Source organism: Temnothorax longispinosus, chromosome 3, assembly GCF_030848805.1.
Source record: "Temnothorax longispinosus isolate EJ_2023e chromosome 3, Tlon_JGU_v1, whole genome shotgun sequence".
NCBI lineage: Eukaryota > Metazoa > Arthropoda > Insecta > Hymenoptera > Formicidae > Temnothorax > Temnothorax longispinosus.
In genome coordinates, this window is record NC_092360.1 from 5,651,092 (window position 1) to 5,676,440 (window position 25,349).

At 34.1% G+C, this 25,349-nt stretch overlaps 1 long non-coding RNA gene and 2 pseudogenes across 1 annotated transcript; 2 read left to right on the forward strand and 1 right to left on the reverse strand.

The window, feature by feature from the left end:
* The first annotated feature begins 388 nt into the window (after positions 1-388).
* Positions 389-509, forward strand: LOC139810830 (5S ribosomal RNA; annotated as a pseudogene).
* A 1,019-nt stretch (positions 510-1,528) lies between these two features.
* LOC139810829 (5S ribosomal RNA) lies at positions 1,529-1,649 on the forward strand (annotated as a pseudogene).
* An 8,929-nt stretch (positions 1,650-10,578) lies between these two features.
* Positions 10,579-19,271, reverse strand: LOC139810588 (uncharacterized). Its single transcript, XR_011731441.1, has 3 exons — positions 18,128-19,271; positions 13,988-14,198; positions 10,579-12,644 (listed from the first exon to the last, which is right to left on the reverse strand). It is a non-coding gene; the product is annotated as an uncharacterized lncRNA (long non-coding RNA).
* Between the last annotated feature and the right edge of the window lie 6,078 nt (positions 19,272-25,349).

The window sequence follows — 25,349 nt, forward strand, 5'->3', positions numbered from 1 at the left end:
ATTTTTTGTTTTTGTTTTATATTTATCATTTATAGCTTATACTTTTATAGAATAATTTAAAATACTAAAGCTAAATATTAGTACTTAAATGGATGATCATTTGAAAACACCGTGCACTATTGGCATTTTTTAAATTTATTTATTTTATATTGTTATTATACATTTTTTATTATATAAAATTAATTAAAATAATAACCTATGATATAATATATATAATTTTACATATATATTATCTATTATTTTATAGTTAATTATATAAATATATTAATATCTATTTATTAATATTAATAACAAATTGATGCATATATATATATTAAAAAATATATAATAAATGTAATATAAATATTGATAAAGAAGTATGTCACCTCTTTATAAGAAAGACACTTTCGTCAACGGTCAAATCACGTTGGTACGCTACAAGTTCTCGTCCGATCACTTAAGTCAAGCAACGTTGAGCGCGGTCAGTACTTAAATGGGTGACCGTTTGGGAACACCGCGTACTGTTGGCATTTTTTTTTTTAATTTATTTATTTTATGTAGTCATAAATTTATTTATTTTATATCTATTGTTATTATACATTTTCTATTATATAAAATTAATTAAAATAGTACGTTTTCATTTGCAACATTTTTTATATATATTTTTATTTATACGCCATTTCTTTAAAAAAAATTGTGCAAATTAGAAATTTGCACTTGGCTTTCTCATAGAGGAAGTTTTAACTTCCGCAAATTTGGAGATATTGATCTATTTCTAATTTTATTATATTTTTCAGTCTTTTCTACCCCTATTTCATATATAATTCTTTTAAATTCGGTTGATTAGACTTAGCTTTATACGCGATCAAAATCTCCGAAATTTTAAACATCTGTAACTCCAGAACTAATTAACCAAATCTTAATTAATTATATATGAAATAGGGTAGAAAAAACTGAAAAATTTAATAGAATTAGATATAGATCGCTATCTCAAATATTGAAAAAGCTATAAGGATAAAACACTTTTCTAAAAAAAAAAAATTCCAATAAAATCTATACCGGTCAACCGATTTTAATAAAATTTGAGGAGAACATACTTTCTATGATACTCTATTTGTGTGAAAAATTTTAACCCGGTATCTAAAAAATTGTAGAAGTATAAGATGCGTGTACAAAAAATCCGTACATACACACACACATACATACTTCCGGACATTTTTTACTAATACGATTTTTCGACATTTTAGAACATTCTAAACCTATTTCCATCAAAATCTCGAAAAATTTTTTTTCACCATCACAAAGCTTCCTCTATGAGGAAGCAATAATAACCTGTAATATAATATATATAATTATATATATATATATATATATATATATATATATAATTTATTATTTTATAGTTAATTATATAAATATATTAATATCTATTTATTAATATTAATAACAAATTGATGCATATATATTTATTTGAAAAATATATTAAATGTAATATAAAGATTGATGAAGAAGAAGAAGTATGTCACCTCTTTATAAGAAGGACACTTTCGTCAACGGTCAAATCACGTTGGTACGCTACAAGTTCTCGTCCGATCACTTAAGTCAAGCAACGTTGAGCGTGGTTAGTACTTAAATGGGTGACCGTTTGGGAACACCGCGTACTGTTGGCATCTTTTTTTTTAAATTTATTTATTTTATGTAGTCTTGAATTTATTTATTTTATATGATCTTAAAAAGTTATTTATTTTATATTGTTATAATTGTTTGTAATATAAAATTAATCAAAATAATAATGTATATAATAATACATATATAATTGCATATATTATTATTTTAATTAATTTTATTAATATATTAATATCTATTTTTTTTTATTCATAATGATAATAAATTGATATGTATAAATATTAAAAGTACTCTCTAACTATTCTCTGACTATTCACTGATTCAGATATAGAGGGTAAGAAATATATTAATGGTAAAATGTTAATACATAATTCACAAATGCGTATATGAAGTCAATATTTAAGAGCAAGTCATTGACTCTTTCCAAATGCATATACATATATGTATTTCTACAGATCCATAAATGATAGTTATACTTATCCGAATTCTCGTTTTTATCTTGTCTCAAGTGAATTACTGTTACCGAGAATGAAGAATCAGTATCAAACTTCGTTCTATTTGAATTGATAATGTGACGGCCCGGAAATGGATATCTCGTAAACGGAAATGAATCTCGTTATTTAATTTTTGTTAAATTACTATATGCAATTCTAGTGTATTTTTTTAACAATACTTTTTTCTCTTTCCTCAAAGAAGATACTACTTTTATCCCAGTTATGCAAACGCTTCGTATAAATATCGTACGATGAATTTAATACATTTCGCGTATTTACGCTGTACGCGATTTGTTGTTTTGCCTGAATGAGCTTTCGCTTTTGGAGAGAAGTCCCATTCGAAAAGATGTGGGGAACGGCGACGGTAGAAGGGAATAAATTGCTACCGCGTGTCTGATCGTATATAAAGCTTACCTCCTTGAATGGTTACTACTCGTGATTCGGCCCGATATCTCGTGGCGTGCCATACGGGAAATGAGAAGAATGAAGAAGAGAGGGCGAACTCGTGCGTCATCGTTATTTTCTCTTTTCGTTTTCGCGTATGGCGATCAATTGCGGATGAAGTGGCAGAAATTCGCGCGTGGCGGGGTTAAACTAGAACGATTTAGAGACACATTGATCCCTTTAATTCGAGATATAGCTCTCCTGCAATTGTCAAAATAAAATTAATAAAACGATTAACGCGGCATATTAAAAAAAATTTAGGAGCAAAGGGAGAAAATCATTAGATAATAAAAAAAAGAAACATCAACACCACATTAATTTTTCATGTAAAAATTCTAGGTCGCATTGCATGAAGATGCTATAATAACGAACTTGTTTTTTGTCACTGCTATTTATTTTTTACTCCATCACATTTTGCACTTTTTTCTACCGGGATATTTTCTTTGAGGAACATATTGCTTAGCGTGTATTGCTATCACTGTGGAACACCGCTTATCATGCCACCCTCTTCTTCTTTAAGGTATAAGGCTAAGTGATGTACACGTTGCGGTATCCGTATAGCTTCAGGCGGAAACTCAAATACAGATGCTATACATTTATACAAGATCGATATAGTTGTGCATACTACGACGCACGTACGTACGGGAGCAATTCGAAGAACACGCCGTCCTGTGCATCCGGAAACGATGAACAGTATCATTTTCTCGTTACGACGATTGAGAGCGCGGAAGTTTCTCCAAAGTGAGGTCTAAGCAAGATGGAACGCGTCTGTCTTCTTCGGCGATAACATCGAAATGGTCGCGATTGCGAATCGCGTTGTTATAAATGATCACGGTAATATGTAATTTGTTACGAGTTGGTTAGTTTTAATGAAAGTATTTATCTTCCTACCTTTTCACTATTAAGAAGGATAATAAAATCATTCAATAATTAAATTTATAATTTTCGTCCACAATGCATATTTTTAATTAATTTTTAATGTAATATTTATATATTTCTGACTATTATATGACAAATAGATAGTAATTTGTTTAAATAGCAGTTCTGCGTAAAATTACAATGATTATAAAACGTATTTATTTTTGCTTTTTATTAGGAAACTAAACACTTACTGTATTCTGCTGATAATTCAACGTCTGTTAGAACACAAAAATAATATTTGTCTTGTAAACTATGGAGTCGTGTGGAACATAAGAGAATTTAATAATTTTTATTGTTTGTATTTAGAAAAATAGTTTCCTTTGACGTTTCCTTATGTAACCTTTTTTCTTTCTGCACCGAGGAATATTACAGACTCCGAGAGAAAATACGCGTGTGCGCATCCTTTGAGACTTAAAAATTACCTTCCATGTGTATTTTTGCCTTATTCTTTATTTTATCACATGCACACACAGGATTGTATAAGATTGGTATTGTATATTCTTAACTCTTTTTATCGCGCTACCGCGGGATTGGAACAACGCTTGTTCAAATGGGATTGGACAAGCAAGAAGGTTGTCGCTCGGAACGAATGTTCCGTTTGAAGCAAATGATGTTCCAGGAAACGGATGGCAGTCACGATAACCTCTAGCTGGAAATTTATTATTATCGCGAAAAAATCGCGGCTGGGCAATAATACGCGTACGGCTTTTCGATAGCGCTAGGCACTTAACGGCGTCGCTCTCTAGATTGATATCGAGTAATTATCGTTCACGTGATGAAGCACCGTTTCCCGGAATCCCCCCCGTGCCCTCTTCTCCCTTTGGAAATAATACAGCGTGGGCGTAAAATACGGGATATCCCGCTCCCAACATTACAAATCGCTCCACCGCCGCCAACTTTCCGATGATTTATGCAACCGCGCGATGACTGATGATCCTCTTTATCAGATAAATGTACTACCGTCCCGCGACGATCAAGTCCTCACATATTTGCTGCAACTTCCATATTTTACGGGCGCTCATTTATTCTTAGAGCTTAAACTGCGACGACGCGCGAGTTCCTTCTTCTCAAAATGTTTCTGACGCAGCGACAATGCGCAGCGTCAATAACATATTATACTTCTCGGTGGTATTGTGCTTAAAGCTTAAAGCGTATTGATCCTTCAAAAAATGTTTGGAATCGTGTCTTTCCTACAGGGTGACAATCAGGGAGAAATTGTTGAAACTACATGCAATATTATTTTATCCACTCATTACGTGTAGAATAACAATTATTTTATTTCAACGACTTTTCGTGACTGTCACTATATGTAGGTGAAAATGAAAAAAATTCTGCTGTAAATGTTTAATTTCCCAAAGCGCGCAATATCATCTATTAAAATTTAAAAATAATATCATATATTCCCTCGAAATAGTAATATTCTCCTACGGTTAAGTTGCGGCGCGAAGCTTAAAGAAATCGCGCTGCACGCTCTTAAAGCTGATAGTCCGCGTTGTCTGTAATGAGAGGCTATCTGCAGTAATGCCAAAGTGATCCGTGTAACTGCAATTGCAAAGTGTTACGACCTCCGCCTCGTTACGTGCGCAATGCGGGCGCACAGCTCGCGCAACCGCGCAATATTACATAATTATCACGCGGGAGGTTTTGGCTCGCGTTCCAACTTCCAACTGCAGATACACGGCAAGGGGATTACCGCGCCATAACACTTTATCCATTAATGAAGTGGCCGATCGATCCGCGCTATCTCCGCGACTCGTACATCCTGCGGCGTACGATATCTCTCAAATATCCCCCCCCCCTCGTGTATCCCCGCGTTTTTTCCTCTTTACCCGCAACCATAACTCAATGCCGTGACACATCAAATCCTGCTTTAACGCTCCCGTATGTTTCATTGTACACGCTTCCCCGATCTCTATAATGGCGATTGTGTGTTTATATTTTATCGTATTAATTTATTTTGTTACATATTTTCGTTATATTTCTTCGCAAAATATGACAAAAACGGTCAAAATGCTCCGAATAAAAATACGATGCACCTGTTGTATAAAAAAAAATTCTGCGTTCCACAAATACTAAAAGCTATAAAAAAATGAAATGTAGTATAGAACGCACAGAGATGCTTACTAAGAAGCACATTGAACATTATTAATAATTTATAGCTTTGAATAACCATAAAATGTGCGGCAATGTCGCTGTTCATAAATCTTTTAATAATCTATTCAGAATATTATTATCTATTATTATTACAATTCATTAAATAAGACAATAGTTATTCTGTTCTCTAAAATTTCAAAAAGCTTCTAAGACTGAATTGTGAAATATTGTTGAAGTGTTGCCTTAAATGCTTCCTTCTTTCTCGATTCTGTAGCAATAAACTCGTGATCATGTGATTTTCGGAAAATTACCACGCTACTATTTCTATCGTTTGTCGGTCAAACTTCAATTTCGGCAGCGACTCTGAGTGCTTTATACATAGGTATATATACATATATATATATCATATGTCATAAGTGACATTTACCATTTTCAATTTGAAATTGCCATTCGACGTCGAGGGAGGAAAAATAGCCGCCCATCACACCGCGACCGTCGAAAATTCTCGAGCTCGGGTTCGAAGAGGATAACTGATTGAGAGAGGTGAAAATAGTTCGCAAACGCAATTAAATCGCGCTATTTCACTCCCACAGCTCGTCCCCGTCTCCAGCCACTTTTGCGGTCGAAATTTAAATCAATCCCGTCATCTCGTTCTCTCTTCATCCCTCTGTTTAGCGGCCTATCTCTGTGTCTAACTCACCCCCTCGGAGGGATTCCCGGGATGCGCGTAGTGGGATTCATTTGCTATCGCGCGGTTAACTTTCAACAATGTTGCCATTGTACATATTGTTCCGCATCCGCGACTCGCCGACGATGGGGTGATGCGCGACATACAAAGCGATGCGTATCCTGTGGCGGATAAAGCGAACATGCCTTCGGGGATGTTATCTCTGTTACGTTACTCGAGTACACGCGTTTGTGTGTACTCGAGAACGCCGCGGCGCGGCACTTCGCTTTATATAAACGCGTGTGCGACACGCATGGCGACATTCGACATCCGCTTTTCGACGCGATTTGTACAGCGGTCACGGGATACGTCGGGATGTCATATCGCGCCGTCACCAATAGCGACGTTAATGGCTTTAATCCTTTCCCTGTTACAAATCCGCGCACCATATGTCAACTGAAATCTGCTATATATGATGTCAAATGTTTATTAAAAAGAAAGAATAGTATATTGTGCACCAAGGGGAGAAAGTAGCGTTTTTCAGACGAGAGTGAAGTTTGCCAATCACACGAGTCTGAAATAAAGCTTTCGACCCGAGGTGCACACGATATTTTTCACACCTTTACGGAAATGTTCGACTTCCATGCTTAGAGAGGGGCGAGAGTGGCCAATTTCACACCAGGGCTTACTTTCCTCCCTATTAGGGAAGAAAATTGATACTTTCCACCCGGTATAGCGGGAAAAATTTAAACTTCTTTAAAATCAAAAACAACACAGAGAGAATTTTTTATTATATTTTATCCTTAAATTCACTACAAACTTGGGACAACTTGGCAACCAAGGAATTTTCAAAATATACAAAAGACATTTTACAAACAACGTGATAAAAATTACCAAGCAGATTGGTAAATTTTGAAAAATTATTGAAACTTTCTAGATATATTTTAGTAAAATTAATCAAACATATTTTATATTTTAATGTAATAGATATTAATATTTTTTATTATGGTAGATATTAATCAGAATAGCTCGCATAAAATTCTTGGTGGTACATGTTGTCCCACAACCACCATGATTTCAGGGTAAATTTTAAGAGAAAAATCTCTCCGTGTGAATGTATAAATTTTTATCAAAATGACAGTAAATAAAAGGGTTGTACTACCTGACTTGAGTGCCAAAATGCAACGCGATACAGAATTAGAAAAAATAATTGAAAAAGTAAAAGTAAGCCAAAAATGACGGGTCAGTGGAGGGTACATTCGCGCGATGCGCGAGAAAAATAAATATATATCTCTATATATACATAAATTTAAGAGAGGAAAATATAACTTAAAGTGGAGAAAAAATTAATTGTCTGTGAAGAAAAAGTAAGAACAAAGAGGGTTTAAGGGAAGGGATCTAGACTAAAAAAAACCTAGTATTTTATATAAAAAGATAAATTTCTAAAAGATGTGAAGTATATATGTCAAGATATTACGTCAAATTACGTAATATTATTTTCAGATCTCACTTTAACAATCCTGAGTAAAACTTAATAACTTCTTCTCTAAAATTTTAAGGGTATAAGCACTTGAGATAAGGTTGAGGTATATAAAGTATCAATAAACTTGTCTTTTTATATTTAATTCATGAAGCTGTAGACTTTATAAATCAAAACTCAGAAATTATCCATTTACAGTAGTTTATTTATATTTGCTTTCACTTACAATACCACTTGTAATCATTTCTATTGTTTTACAAATATAAACTGCAATATCATTGTCGTGACTGCAAGTCCTCTGTAACTGCAAGTCAAAAGTTGATGTTAATACCTACAATTGATACACACTATCATAATATTATGTTAAAGTTTTTGTTTTTCGGATTTTAATAATTAATTTACCATAGAACTTATTATAAGTATTATAACACTAGAATCTAGAATGATAAACCAGTTTTTGTTATTCAACAAATTAAATTAATATTTAACAAATTACATATATAAATTTATTATTATATATATAATATTACATTTTCCTAAATTGTCAAAATGTCCATTTGATGTATCATATAAAATCAATAGAAAAAATAATATTTAATTGTGTTATTGAAAGGTATAATAGCAAGATCAAAAAGATTTATAGTTGGAAAAAGAACATATAAAAGCATTTATCAAAATATATGTTAAACAAATTGTATCTTCTGTTTTTCAATTCCAGACCTCGCGGCATCTTTCACTGTGATCTCTTTTCCAACCTTCAGGACAGTTATCCGGAACTTGTATTATATGTGATTCAGTGACCACCATCGTGATAAAAGTTGATATTAATAAAAAAGTGATCAATAAGTTAATGGGTTCTTCTTTAAAATTTTAAAGATGACCATATGTATATAAATATCGGAAAAACGTGTCAATGATTCTCTTTATATGCGCATAATGAAATTACGAGTCTAAAATCAAAACTCAATAATATTTGCATGATAGTTTATTTTTGTCTGTTAATTTATTCTTTGCTTATATAATTCTCTCCACTGTTTCTCAAATATGTACTGCAATTGTATTACTGTCAGATTTTTTTGCAAACCAAAAATTGATGTTAATATAATTTGTTGTCATATTATAATATTAAAATTTTTATTTTTTGTAATTTAATATTTAATTTATTATAGAAATTAATGTAACATTTAAATGTTTTATAGGAACAACCTTTGTATATGTCTATATGTGTATTTTAGACAAACATACGTATACTAGTTTTGATAATTTGACAAATTGGAGAATTACATATTTAAGTTTATTACTAGATGTATAATATTACATTTCTCAAAATTATCAAAATTAATACGTTAATTATATGAGGCACAGTCAAACCAATTAAAATAACGATCAGTTGTATCATTAAAAGATAAAAATAAGAAAAAAATTATAGTTAAAAAATGTATAACAAAGTAGTTCTCAAAATATATGTTAAACAAATTATACCTGTTTTTAGATTCAGAATTTCTTGCGGCAGTTTTCACCAACTTGTACATGATCAGCAGGACATTGAATCGGAACATCTATGACGCTTGATTCAGTGATCGTGATGAAAGTTGATATTAGTAAAAAAGTGATCATTAAATATAAAGAAAATATGTTTGTACGACTTTTTTCCATGTTTTTGAAAAGTTACTTTCTGGAAATTAAACCAAGAATCAAATTTGAAATATGTTGCAGAAAATGATCGCGGTTATAAAATAATTTTTAACTTGTAACATTTTACGTGAAAATTTTCTTTTATATTGCTAAAGTCATAAATATATAATTTTAGTGAAGGATAAATATGTATGATAAGAACATCACGATTGCACATAAATATAAAACTGTAATATAATATTAAAATATTTGTAACGTAATTTTTATTATGTACATATATGTATATATAATATAGATACATACATACATATACATATATAATAATCCTTTATAAGAAACGTGTTGTTATAAAATATATATATTTTTTTCAACATTTATTTTAATGAAAATAACTATTTTTTTCATATAAAAAAATTTTAAATAAATCTTTAAATATTATCATTTTGTAAATCGTCTAAATTTTTATATTGTTTTATTAATCCTGAATTACTCAATAATTTCTTTAATTCTCAAGGAAATGAGGAAGAAAGTGATAAAAAACTTGTCTTTTTTACAACCAATTGATGAATCTATAATATAATAAATTATGTAATTTATTTAATGCATATATATATATATATATATATATATATATATATATAAAAACAATTATTTTATATATTGTAGATGCATGATAAAAATTTTATTATTATTAAAAATAAAAATATATTATATGCAAAGTCGTACATAATGCAGAAAACATAGTTAAAAGAAGCAAATAAAAATCAATCGTCACATTGCGTGATCTATCTCTTCACAAACGTTTTGAATGAATAATAACGCCTCTAATTGTTCTAAAATAGAATCGTGCATTTTATTTGAAAAATTAATTAAAAAGCCATTGTAGTTATACATTTACGCTTTGTAATAAATTTCTATCATGTCACGCTATCATGTCCGCCCTACGGCGGAAAGTATCAATTTTCTTCTTAGGGAGGAAAGTAAGCCCTGGCGTGAAATTGGCCGCACTTTCGCCCCTCTCTACAGGCATGAAAAGTCGAACTTTCCGTGGAAGTGTTGTGAACAAATATTTTTGATTGTCTTCTAGTAAACTATGGATTTTTTTTTAAAGAATCGCTCTGCATTAATGGAGAGGAAATTGTCTTGCTTTTTATTAATACAAGTAAATATCTTCAAAGCCTTAAGTGCAAAGTTGCAACCTTTCTGTGAACGACTGTACATAAATAACGCCTATTTATTCGTTTTATTACATCATCAAAAAGAATGTAGAGATTTATTAAAAAATTATTATTTATTATTTATTAAAAATTTATTAATACAGTGGGTTTAGATGATTACTCTGCCGAGGCCACATTATATTTACTTCGTCCATTCCTTATACACTTTACTGATTTCCCTCGTTGTGAAAGGAATCGCCTTGAGTCGGATGTTCGCTAGAACATCCAACGCTAGCGATTGGATCGGACCCCTTCTTCGAAACTTACTTGGCTACTCGGGTTTAGAGATCAGAAGTTGAGCGGAGTGAAGGAAGAAGGTGAGGAAATTACGTGTCAGCTTGCTGTCAAAGATTCTGCTCACGCGAACGAAGCGTAAGATCCTTGGCACCGCGTGTACACGACTTTCTGATTCATCTACGTCGTTATTAGCCGCGGCTCTCTGTCTCTCTGCGACGCGACACCCCGCTACATTACTCCCGCCAGCGAAGTATTATTAAAATGTCGATAAATCGACGCTTTAATTAGCATCAATGCAATTGATGAATCCTGAATGACAGGGACGTTTATTAGTCACGTATGAAATAAAGAGCCAAGAGATTAAATTTCGTATTCCAGATAAGTGTTCAATTTTTCCCTCATACAATATTTGAATATAGGTTTAAAGGTGCCCTTTTTCACGTTGATGCTCGACGCTCATTTTCAGCAAGCAAAAATCTTCTGAAATAATATCTTTTATTTATATATATATCCATAAAATATTATTACTTGAAAATATTACTTGAAAATAATTAATATTTTACGTATTTCAAAGTCTATGTTTGATTGTACTGGGACGATTAACGACGATTCGGCGACGACGCTGAATATTAAACAAATTCAACTTTATTTCTTTGACGCTAGCGTCAAAGCGAAACCATCACGTTCACCTTGTTGAACGCTCATTTTCAGCGTCTCATGAATTGGCACCTTAATATTTGCGGGCTTCAAGTATAATACATTTGCATGTTGGCTATGTATACCCAATCAATGCTAAAATAACTATCTTATTATTTCATTCAGCTAGGATATTACAACCGGAAAAAATTTTTGGTAATAAATGCAAGAATTATATAAAAAGGTTGAAATACTAAAAATTAGAGAACTTAAAACTCTATCTTCTCCGATTCTTTGTTTCTTATTAACACGTTACTGAACGCAGAGAAAATTACGTTACATTTGTACGGCGTGTCGCGAATGGAAATACGAACCGTTTCGGTCGATCGGCGCGTCGCTTTGTCCGGAATTTTAATATCCTAATTTCTCCATTATGTCGCTTTACGGGGGGCGCGGTGTCACAGACCGTTGTCGCGCATGAATTTCGCGCTGGGCACGAACAGTGTAATTGGACCGTGCACTTCCGGACGCACGCCCGACAGAATACAACCGGTCAATCGCTCTGGCATGTTGTACGTATGCATACATACGTTGCGTAAGCCGCCCTTCGAGACAATGCAAAGCTCACGTGCGTCGATATGCATATATTTACCTATTTCCACACCCTCTTCATGCCCACCTCGCGAACGCACGTTGGTCACGTGCATAAGTGCATCCACAATAATCATTTCGTTATTCTCGTAGAAACATTTTGCAGTGATTCGGCTTTTCCTCTTTCGGGATTGTCTCTTTTTGACGGACGAATAATCTGTTACTGCGAAAGATAAACGAGGTTTTTGCTTCCACTTGCGTCTTATTTATTGTTGCAAGTTTTATCTGTGGAATTTGAAGTGATAATATTACATTGGATGCAATGGAAGGGTGGAGCAATAGGTGCAAGTAAATACGTAATAATAATTTAATAATAAAGAAGGTTGAATGTTGAAATATTGAATTGCTGGAATGGTGCATTCCAGTGAATAAATAGAAATCATATAAATTGTTGATTTGTGTATTTTTTTTCTCTCTGAAAAGATTCGAAATCGCCTTTTTCTCAAGTTTCCGTTTTTATCTCGTGCATTTCTGTTCTCTTTCATAATAGAACGAGATATTTAGTTTGCAGTTGCGTTGGTATATAGCTAAGTAATCGTCCTTGCAATTCTTAAGGTTTGCTTCTGAAAATAATGCAGAAATCAATTGACAGATGGAAGAAACTCAATTGTAGGTATTGATGAAAAATGCAATCGCGGTCGCCGTGGCGCGGTATAAATATTTTCGCCGATCATCTATTCGTAATAGGGCAGAATCGCGAAAAACGGTAGCGCAAAAAGCTGCATAGCCGATTCCGTAGAATGCGACGACATTGAATCGAATCCTCTCTCATAGAGAGAATCCCTAAAAAAAAAAACGTCAAAAATATTACGCGCGATATAGAAAAAAAAAATCCCCGTCGCAGGGGGATCGACGCGGGCTCTCGTCGATATTTACGCAGGTGCATCAAAGCCATGTGCATGCATATTTAATTCCGCCGGTTCGACGTAGGCACTTTGCGGACGCGTAACCGTGTCGGCGTGCAGACATGGACGAGTATTTCTGTCAATTTGCGCCCGCCCGCTCCGCTTCGCGTGCGTCATCGCGCTGCCAGCTATATAGTCGGTTTATATCGTAGAATCAACGGGTGTGCAGATAGATACGCGTGTAATCACTCCGCCGCTCGAGTATTAGCCAGCTGCGCGAGATAATTCGGCTGCCCATACAATCATCCTTCCGGAGTCGACCCCGAGCCGGTATCGGTTTACCATGCTTCAACGTGTTCTCCGGCCGGAAGAAACACGTCGCCCCGATAATCCTGTTTGTATCCTGTACGATGTAGATCAGGGCGAAAAGGACTGACGAAAGATCAAACTGCGGTATGGCTCATGCAGTCTGTTCTCGAAACGCAGATTTGTGTTTTTTTAATGATATAATGTTATATTCATGGTGGCTCGATAAACTTATTTGCGTTCTAAAGTCTCCTTTTTTCTAATTTTTTCTAATTTATAATTTTTTTTAGGGATTCTCTCTATGAGAGAGGATTCGATTTAATGTCGCATTCTACGAAATCGGCTATGCGCAGCTTTTTGCGCTACCGTTTTTCGCGCTTCTACCCTATTACGAATAGATGGTTGGCGAAAATATTTATAGATATAGATAGAAATTTTGTAGCTATATTTGTATATAAAATTATATGGTGTGAACTCAATATAATTTTCTAAAACTCGTATCGCATTTCAGTTTTCCATACTTGATGTAATTTTCTGATTTTAATTATTTAAAGCTTAAACATTATTTAATTAATTTTTTTATAAAAAACATTTTGTACAAAATTATGAAATGTTAACTTATTTTTTTATATTTACTTCAGTATTCTTTTTCAAAAAATCGGTTATATATTCATGTGCGGCAATGTAATCATTTTATATTTTATCAGCATAAATGAAAATAGTTTTGTATAATAGTTTATTAACGGATCACTCACCTATGGAAACGTATTTTCTTTCGTACGACGCTGATATTTTTCCAACGAATGTGCTTCTCTACTTTCATCCTTTGTCTCTTTAAACTCCGGGCCAGGCGGGAGAGCCGTTCAAAAACTAATTGTCGCGTTTCCCCGGATGGGAGAAAAAGAAGTCCGCGAGATCGAACGGACGGGCTCGTCCTGGCTAGGTTTGGTCGACGGAGACCCGTCACTGTGAATGAAAAAAAATCGACATCCGGCTGCACGCATGGCAGCTTAATTACTGGTCCCCATGCCGAAGTGCGAAATTGTCAATTACTGGCAAGACACGCGGACGGGAATCGCTGGGTCGCAAATTAACGCGAACATGCACCGTGCGCTCGCGTATTTTGACACATATATTGTTCGCGATTTTCTTCTTGAGAAATATCCGTGAAAAATCGATTAAATACGAATGCCGGGGAAATTTTTACTGAAGTAAATTTCAACGATTTGAAGACTGGTATTTTTCATGAAAAGTAAATCTTACTTATTTTTAGTAAAGTATTAATTTTCTTCGGAACAGAATCATTTAAATTATTGTAGTACATTAAAGCGAATGCGAAAAATAATTGTTGGAATTCTTTTGTAAGCGACTAAATGTATCGTCAGACACTTAATGTTTAAGCTTTAAGCTTAACAAAATTAATCTTATTACTTGTACGGTAAATGACAGGTCTTTCATAGTTCATTGTTACGTGATAATCGTTCGCGTCTTTCATAAGAAAATACATCAAATGCTTGGATGTTTATGGCAAAATATATTGTCCTGCGCGTCGTCCTTATACTGATGTCTTTTCCAGCCACAAACAATCAGAAGAGAATTCATCGTGATGTACTTTACCTCGATCGTATAGTTAAGAATATAAAATCGCAATCTCATAAAATATAGAAACGCTAAAGTGTATATAAACATATATATGTATATCAGCGTTAATACTCGTCTGTACTGTCGAGATAAACTAAAACGTATTCTTTTATATTTATATCCTTTGGATAATATAAGCTTAACCAGCATCTGTCTTAATGTTGAATTTTATTTTCGGATAAAATGGATAATTGGATTGAAAAAAGACTTTTATGATCTGTAATTGTATTGATCCTATCCTGAAAGTTATAGGAAAGCGATGGAATGAGCCGATAATAAGTCTCTATATTTAAAACGATGGAAAGCCACGATTATTGTCAATTTTATATGCAGTAACGTTTTGAAATTACACAGAAAATGAAAGAGAGAGAGAGAGAGAGAGAGAGAGAGAGAGAGAGAGAGAGAGAGAGAAAAGAGGAGAGAACATAAGTATAAAAAAACCTCATCAAACCTATTTCGGTTTAGCAAACTGATAAATGTCATCCGATGAAAGTGTCATCTTCTAAGACATCTAAGAGGATAGAATATCCGACGCTGCTCTGATAACGCAGGGCGCGATCGTGTAAATATAGACTGATGTAATTTACGACGCCGGCTCGCATAATTTCGGTATAAAGTTCCATGGTGGCGTTTTACGCTTTATCGATTAGCGACATTGTCTAATGGGATAACATTGATTCTATATGGCAACGTCACGTAACTCAATATTGTATGTACGGGGGTATATATATATCAATCGATATGAGATTAATAGATTCGCGTTTCTCAAATGGTTATACGTGACCACAGTATTACTATGGTCGTGAAGGATATATATTCTGGCATATCCACGAGCGTAATCAAATAGAATATAATAGCGGTGCTATCTCTAAACCTGAAATAATATCGTAATATGAGAATTTTGCGTCGCAAAGTGTAAATGAATATTAAACGAATATACTAGTAATAATATTACGGTAAACAAAACCCTTAAGGCTATTAGCGTAGCCAAATATATACAGGAAATTGCTGGAGGCCACCTGGATATTAATATGACGATACCGCGTGTATTCCTAGGACGATATCTACTTTACGTATCTGCGATCATTGTACTCATTAACATAGAAATTAATGCTGGAGCTTATCCGCGATAACATTTTATATTACATTCATTACAGCTACTTTGTCTGAGTATTTCAGTTTGTATCGTATATAATCCGGAAGAAATGATAAATCGAGTAAATTAATAAAACGGACGTTTTAAGCCGTATTAATTAATATTTGATAATTGTCAACCTAATTACTCTCGCGCAATAAATATAAAATATAATCCTCGCAATTCATCGATCCGGAGGCCGTTCTTTAAAATGTAGGAACGAGATTCGTCATTTTTCGAAGCTTTTATGGAAATTACTCACTTAAAATATTTTTCATATGAAACCGCCGACTGGCGTGGTAATGTTACTTAAAATTCTTGCAAAACTCCCATTTTCCGGATGATATATGCAGGTCATAAAACGATGAAAAAATTCGGACACCGGTGGGAATCGCGCTTTATAACGATTTTGTGTAAAAAAAAAGTTTAAGCCATACACAGCCGCGCTATTAGAAAAAAACTAAATACGAGAGAGACACGGAATTAAATGTGGAAATTCGTCACTCGCGCTTTCGCCCCGGCATGACAGTCGGTTTAGCGCCCCGCGACAGAGCTGTTTGAAGAGGGAGGAGCAGCTTTTTTTCTCTCCATTTTCTCCTTCCACGTAGTACTTATTCGATATCTACGAAACTTTTCGTCCCTGCAGCGAGTGAAGAAGTGCACTCACCGCCGTTCCATCGCTCATAACCACACGCCATTTTGCGCCGGTGGGAAAACCCCGCGGAAAACTTTGCCGGGTCCTTCATCTAGTTAGGAGTCGCGACCATCGCGCGCTCATCCTTTTGATTAAATTTATCGGGTGGCCGTCCAACTTTTCAATCGATTGTTACGTCGAACTTAATTAGCTCCAGGTGGTCGAGCGTCAAAGTGGGAAACAGGAATTAAATTGAGTGACCTAAAATGCGCTGTCGCATAGATCTTCTTTAAAATACAGAGTTGCGTGTGGCACATGTGCACCTCGTAAAGTAAATCTCTGAGAGAGCCGGAAACGTAGAAATATCTCGAATATACAATATTAGAGACAATTAATTTTTTAAATTAATTATTTTTTCTATGACAACAAATTAGCACACAAAATTGTTGATTAACCGTTTTGATTGAAATCCTCTTCACACTTCGAGCTTTCCTTATTCCAGTCATCAAGATACATTAATTTAAAATAATCGTCAATAGATTTTACAATACTATAAATTACATGGTATTGTCGATATTGATGTTATTTTTCGAAATATTATTGTCGTTGTAAAGTTTTATCTAATCTACGCGGTGCCAAGTGTTATTGGAAACATACATAGGCATGTCGTACGCCGTTCTCCTGCTACTTTCGGAGATATATAACATATGCTGACACGTGCGGTAACAATGGCCTTACGTGTCTGGTATCATATGAAGAAAGAAATCCATCTACGCTGATGGACGAACTTTATATTAGAAAAGTTTTTATGTTTTCTATACCGGCCGAAAACGGTCCCGATCCTCTTTCTTAGACTGCGCAACTGCGATATATCGCAATCTGTGATCGTCGATAAATATCTGACACCAAAATAAGAAAAACAATGTTTATCTCAATATCAATTGATTTATAATTAATTAAGGATTAAGACAACTTGGTGTTAAAGGTATGTACATGACTGTCTTTTGTTTACTCATATTTATCTATTTTTAATTAGAAAATATTACATATTACATGAAATCTACATTGTTTGTTTGTTTGTTCGTTTTATTTAGCAATTCCTTTCATCAATAATTTTTTTATTACATATCCACGAGAGAGAAACACGGAGTTTTTCCTCTGATTAGAAGAAAAATTTCGCTAAGATGAGAGATTGAAGTTTGCAAAATCATATTTGAAGTTAACCGCAACGGAATCCTCTTTCGCGACTCGTATAATCCCGCGAAGAGCGCGATCTCTCCGTCGAAGTAGCGGAAAAGCTGATTCGCGTGGTCATGAAGTTCGACATTATTACGCGGATATTAAATTTGCTGCGAATGTGTGTGATGCGGGAGATGCGCGAGCATAATTTTCATCCCCGAGGGAATCTGCAGTCGCCAACTTCTAACGAGTTAGCCCAAGTTTTATTCTTTTATTTCGCGATAATTAAAGTTCACGGAAACTTACGATACCATCTGCAACCTCTGTCAAGCCCGGGCGAAGAGATCCAGCCGCGGCTTACGCGAACGACAGGCGTAGCCGCGTTTTCCTCGTTACTACAACTTCGATGCATTTCGTGCTCGAGTTGATCGATAAAGGACGAAGATACGCGAAGCTCATATCTTATATATCGCCGAAGTCGCAGTCGATTTATCCGTGCGTGACAAAAAGATGATCTTCAACACGTTTATTTGATTTTTATTTGTTTCTCTTAAATCCTCGCCTCAAGATGTAGGATGGCTTCCAGTTTACAATACAATATACAATATACATATATGTTTTTAACTTTTAATACTCAATACTTATTATTTAATAATTTTTATATAATTCTGTGACTCTCTGTGTTGATATAATTAAATTATAAATTATAAATTATAACTTATAAACTGTAACGCATAAATTACAAACTAGATATTTTCATCTCATTTTCATATTCACTGTAATATTCACTTCACTCTACCTATATCATATTCTGTTGCCATGCTTTAAACTTTTATTCTTTGCAACTTCTGATTAATTATACCTATTTTTATATCTGTCTTCTTACCTCGTACTTATAATACCCTACTTTACCGTTATTGCCCTTTCTCTTTCTTTTTTTTTTTTTATCTTTTTTATTACTTCTAAACCTTTCTCTTCTTCAGATCTTCAACGTATTTTAATAACAAGAGTGAACTGAGAAAAGTAACGTTTCCGTTTTGATAAAACACTAATGGAAATTCGTGTAATGAAACGAAAATGTGGAAAACGCGCAGGAGCTGAGAGCTCTGCTTTACTCTTCAAAATATAATATACTCTTTTTCTACATTCTCTCTTGCGGTACAATTAACCGTGTGTTAAAATAATTTTTCGGATCTGTTACTGTGCGCGTATGAAAGCGCACACCTATGCGCAACAATTCAAAATGAGAAACAATAAAGAGGATTGGTTGAAGTAGCGTGCTGTTATCGAATTTTTTTATTGCGAAAAATATTTACACAATAGAATTTTATCGAGAAAACTGAGAGAGAAATGCGAGAAAGATTTTTCTGCTATGTGAATAGAATCCGAAATTTTGCAAGAATGCTGCGCAAAAATTTCATCTTTGGTATATAAGAGCTGTTGACAGTATTGCATTGCAGCTATAGTTACATAAATGATCAATAAAATATTTATGTGCAAACTGCTTTTGAATCATATTTTATAAAAAAGCGATGATATTATTTTTCGCTTCTTGCTCGCAGTAAGCGCTCGGTTTACAAACCGCTAAAATTGAAAAACGATTTTAATGTTTGCCACGTTCGAGAGTTTTATTTTTTCAATCAACAATACACAGCCGCGGGAATAGTTGTTGGGCATTGTGATTGATTGCGGGGCAATCAAAATCAATGAAACCGCTTCTTCTGAATAAGTAAGGAAGTGATCGGGCCAAGCTCGTTTCTTCATGTGGGCAGGGGAGAGACGTGGAAAGCCGATGGTCTTCCTTTCAATTACTGCCTTTACCTAGAAAGAAGTTCTCCTTGATTCACGTGACCAGAATAAGCCGATATGTCTGCGTCTTATCTATATAGTGGCATGACGTTAAGATAAAATAACTACTTGTTAAATGAATGTTAAATTGAAATCTGTATAACAATCTTCTTTTAATTATGTTCTTGATTGGGCTGGATTTAATAGTTTACGCTTTTTCAAAACTCTCGTAATAACTAAATAAATATTAAATAAAAATAATAAATTTAATAAAACCAAATAACTGGTAAATAATTAGACGTAATTTCATGTTACCTTTGATGTTAAATTACAGTATATGATAAAGCAATTGTATATTATATTGTTAATTTATATTTTACTTTCAAGTATATAATCATATTCACACAGTGCACATAAAAATGGTAAGAATCGTTAAGAATGGATCACGCTGGTTATCGATATAGCAAACGTAACAAATTCTCGATAACATCGTGATGGCTATAAGAGGTCCACGCGCGAACGCGGCCACAAGAAACGAGGGAAATGGCGAAGGCCACAGAGACAGGAGCTTCCTTTCAATTACCGTAGTTAAAATGAGTCCTTCCCTAGCACGTGACTCGAATGCGACGGCGTTCCGGCGGCTTCAGTCTATATATTCCTGATGAAGGAGTGGCCCGGTAAATGGTCCACTCTTTTCCGTTCCTTGGAGTGATCGACGAGGGTTGAGAAAATCCATTTTGTCCCTTCCCGACGACCGACGGAGGTACACCGGCTGATAAATCAAATGCTCCATACGGAAACATGCCGTTGCGTTGTCCGCGGAGGGCTCTCATTAACCGGCCTCACTTCTGAAGGTGATGTATTTGAGCCTTATAAATAAAATATTAGAATCCTGTATCGCAATAAACGAAGTTAACACTGAAATCAGAGATTGAAAGAAGAAAATTTTGATTCGTTAAACGACGGCGTTGATTTCGTTCGGTTTTCATTGTTCTACTTATGGACTATTCAAATCTATATCGATTTTAGATGGTTACTTTTCCGATATCTAATTTAAATGTTGATTGATGTACATTTTATATATTTCCCTTAATAACGTTAATTTAACGAGTACGATTTCAGGTCAGGAAAATACTGTAAATTCAATCTTGAACCCAGAGTAATTTCATTCACTTTGTTTAGACTTGTTAACATAAAAATGTTTTTACCCGACATTTTTACACAAATCATCTCAATGCTCAAATAATCATTGTCACAAATAGAAAAGCACAGTCTGGTCGCCGAGAACAAGATCGCCGCGGCGCCGCGGCAATTGACGCTATTTTGTGCGAGTTTTAATGAAGTACCACGTTGTGTTGCAGACCGTAATGAAATCTACCGCAGATTTCCGTATGTCGAGACTTTTTTAACCGTCCGTTACTGCCCTCGTTTAATTAACGTGCTGCAAAATATATATCGTACAATTTCTGTCCGCAGCTTTCGCGCGCTCCGAAACGAATAAACAGCGCCTTATCGCTGGTAATCCTTTGCGATAGCATAAGGTAAACTGACGCGGCGCATCCTTTTATCAGTATATAGGATTAGAATGCTAATCCGGACCGGAAAGCGGAGGCGAGCGAGGAACCGTGGAATCGCGTTTTGAGGCAAAAACAATTCCAGTCTGTAATAATAAGAGGCGCGAAAATACATGTAAGGTTGCAATTAGAGAAATGCTCGACAAGAAGCACGCGTGAGATCGTGCGAAGAAACGAGTGCGGCGCATGGCTGAGACGGGGAGACCCATGGAAAATTGCAGCAACCCGGGAAAATTGCATTCCTTTGCGCGTCGCGAGCTGCGGCCGAGACCGCGCCACGCGGCGGCATTTGAGTATTTCCCCCTTGTCGGAGAAATAATCCAGGATGCGAATGCCGCGTTTCCCGGTGTCGTTAGGCAAATTCGCGCGGTCATTTTGAATGCAGATTAAAGATGAGTGTCATAATAACTCCGCACGCGCGAGAGAGTCGTATCCGACGGAATGCTATCGCGCGAATGGCGGAAAGGGGTGTTAGGCGTTACGCATGTAACAGATCCCAAACGCGGAAGCACGGGGAAGCGAACTAGCCATTAAAAGCAGCGCGAAGCGCTTTCACACACTCCCTGGCGTAATACAATTATTTCTAACAGCATGATTATGGATACCACTTACTCGTAGATGTTTGACCTCTGAATAAAAGTTCGTTGCCGTCGCACACGGACGCTACGAACTGTGGATGCATTACAAGTATAAAAACTTATGTGTCCACAGTTTTTGTAGAAATATACGCTTTAAATACGCTCAGAAACATTTTCTTCAAAGCAACTAGCGATATACGTACGAATTTAATCAATTTAAACGACTTCATCGTCCGTTTATATTACATAAAATAAAAATACGACGGCGCGCGTCCTCAAATTCGTTCCATTATTGTACGCTTGACAATTCGATCAGCAGCAGGAATTTATTCAGCGCATCGGTTTTGCATATTTCAATTTCTTTTTTTTTTCGTTGTCACACGACGATTCCCTGTACGTCACGGAGTGCTTTCTTTTCCTCCATTTTCATCTTCAATTTGCATAAGTGCACGACCCCGCGGTCGAGCCTTTCCCCGATGTCCCTTGTCCTTTCTCGTAGATAGCTGAAGTTTTGCTCATTATCTAAGTAACGGATAAGCGGCCTCGCGCACAGCAATTTACGATTGTCCGGCCGCGTGCGCGAATTACGTACGCACGCTCGACGGCGGACCTTATACGTATACGCGTTTTACCGAGGAATTTCGTGATGTATAACGGCCCGGTCAAAGTTTGCGCCAAACACTCGTTAGACAAGAAGCGCGAGACGAGGGTGAAAGTTGTTCTCGGGTTTGGCGCGGTAACTTCGCGGCAGCGGCATTGTTGTCGCCGAATTTACCAACTAAAATTTGATTCACACTATCTGCACCGTTACATTAGGAAATAGGAACATCGGATCGAAATAACATACCGTTATGTCGTATTTATATTTATACGCGTCTAAACAATGATATATCGCATATCGCATAAAGAACATGTATAAGCTGTTGGGAATACTATAGATGTGCGCAGCTGGAAATAAATTATCATTAATCTAAATATTAATGCATTTTAATTTTAAATATATAATTATGTTGTTCATAAATTTTAAAAATAAATTTATTTAGCCCTTCTTGTATTTCTATCCTTGAGACGATTATGGAGAAGAAAGCTATTAGGTTTAAAATCTTTTGTTAAAGTTTTGCTATTATTGCTAAATTATAGTTCTCACTGCAAAAAATATTAGTTGTTCTCATTTTACAATTAAATTTGCTACAGTAGTTAATCCTTTTTTTCCGTGGATATAAAATAGAAAATCCATGTATAAAACGTTACACATTGTAAACATTTTTAGATTCTTATTCCAATATTGAATTGTGTTTTTGCTTGAATTTCATTTCTGTTTCTGTCACTAGCTTGACGCATTTTGAAAACATGAAGATTATAGACACAACACATTCATAGGATTCTGGACAGTTACTATTCTATCAATATCAAACTTTGTTGCAATGACGATTGCTGAATCAAATGTTATGCAAATTCCGATTAGAGAATCTTCCCCCAATCAAGGATTAAATTTCAATGGGGAATGTACTCTAATCTTGAAATAATCTTTAAATAATAATAAATAATAATAATCTCTTTGCAATATATTTTTAAATGCTTATAAATCTACTCATCCACCAGATTCGGCTTTCACAAATTAGTCATTAAATTGCAAAATACAAATTTGTGTACAAATCTTTTTATATAAAACAATAATGATAATAAAAATAAATAATATAAAGAATTACTATATAGCATAAAAGAATTTATTGATTTTGAGGAAAAAAATATTAATAAAAAGTATACGTACATATAAAGTTGTTTCTAAGTAATAAAACAAGTCATAAAATATTAAAATAAAACCATAATATTTCAGTAGGTACTTGCTATAAAAAAACAAGTACTAAAACATTATAGTTTTGTTTTGTTTAAAATAAGCGCGTTCGCACGTGTACTATTATCTATTTATTAAACATAAAATGTATTCTGAAAAAAACAAGACTATAATATTTTATTTTTTAGTACTTTCAACATAATTTTTATAACATGATCACGTTTGCTATACACATTCAGTATATGTTATATACTTGACATGTGTGATTTATAATTGCTAATAAAATGAAACGATATTTCCGTGCAAAATGCTACATATTAATATTTAATTTATATTCGTGATCATTCTGCAGCATTATTATATATTTATAAAATTTGTTGCGGTTTCAATCATTAGCAAAGTGCTACCTGTAAATATTAATAGCTATTTTGCATATTCATTATATATACTTGAAGATTATTGTTTACAAGAATATTTTAAACTTTTTTAAACATTTCCTCTTTTTATATAAAAAACTAGACACTACAGACGCGCGCTTCGCGCGCGCTATTTAGCTTTAACATTATGCTATTACTATTACACTATTAACTCCTTGATACACACAACTGTCAAAATATACAATGACAGCTGCAAATGAAGTAAGCGCAGCAAGAGAACCAATCGGCATCGCGGAAAAGCGACAACAATAAACTTTACATCTCCTTTTTAGAAGAGGAAATAATAAAGGTATAAAACTCAGCATGATATTCAAATAATAAGAATTTAAATAAAAGTAAGATGCTTTTTATTTTTCATGAAAAAATCTATTTACATGTATACATTTTAAAATAAAATTATTTAGTACTTGTAATATAATTTTTATTGTATGTAAACATGATGCATTTGTCATATGCATGTATTTGTTGATTAAATTTATAACTTTAATTGTATAAAAGAAGTTCTTCTTGTATAATATGCTACAAGTTAAAAATTATAATTTACTACTGATTATTCTGCAGCTGTATTACATTCTCGCAATTTCACAGACTTGATTTCTGCTTTATGTAGATTTCTAACGTTCTTTAAAAATATGGAGAATAACCGTACCAGCACCAGCACGTTTATTACATATTTAATGATTATTTTTTTATTAATGTCAACGCGCATATCCCTGGTCAACTCAATAATACTCATCATTCATTCATAAAGGTAGATAATAGTACCAGAAATCCATCAAAATGTCGTCCTGGTTACAAAAGAGATGTGCGAGAAATGCGCCACGGAAAAGGTTAATTAGAGGTTAATCACACAGGTGTAATTTGTCCTATATTCTTGAAAATACTTTTTGTAGATTTATTCCTTTTTTAACTAAAATCTTTTCCATTTTTTACATCATATGCTCCAATAATACACTGATACACTGATTGACTGTTATATTCTCCAATAATTGATTTAATCATGCATCAAATGTAGATCCATTAACTTTGATAATTTTATGAAATATAATATATTATATAATATATTTAATACAAAAGTAAAGTATATGACCCTTTAAAAAATAGTTTTCTTTAGAACTAGTATGTATCTGTTTAATATTTATTGTATATTTGGTTGGCATGTGTCACTTATGATCAAAAACAATATAAAATAAAAAATCTAAGTGCCGATATGGAATTGTGTCCTTGCTTGGATTTCATTTTTGTTTCTGTCACTAGCTTAATGTCTTTTTGAAAACATGAAGACAAGCTACGACACATTTACACAGCATACTTGATTCTACTAATATGGAACATTGTTACGATGATAATTATTGA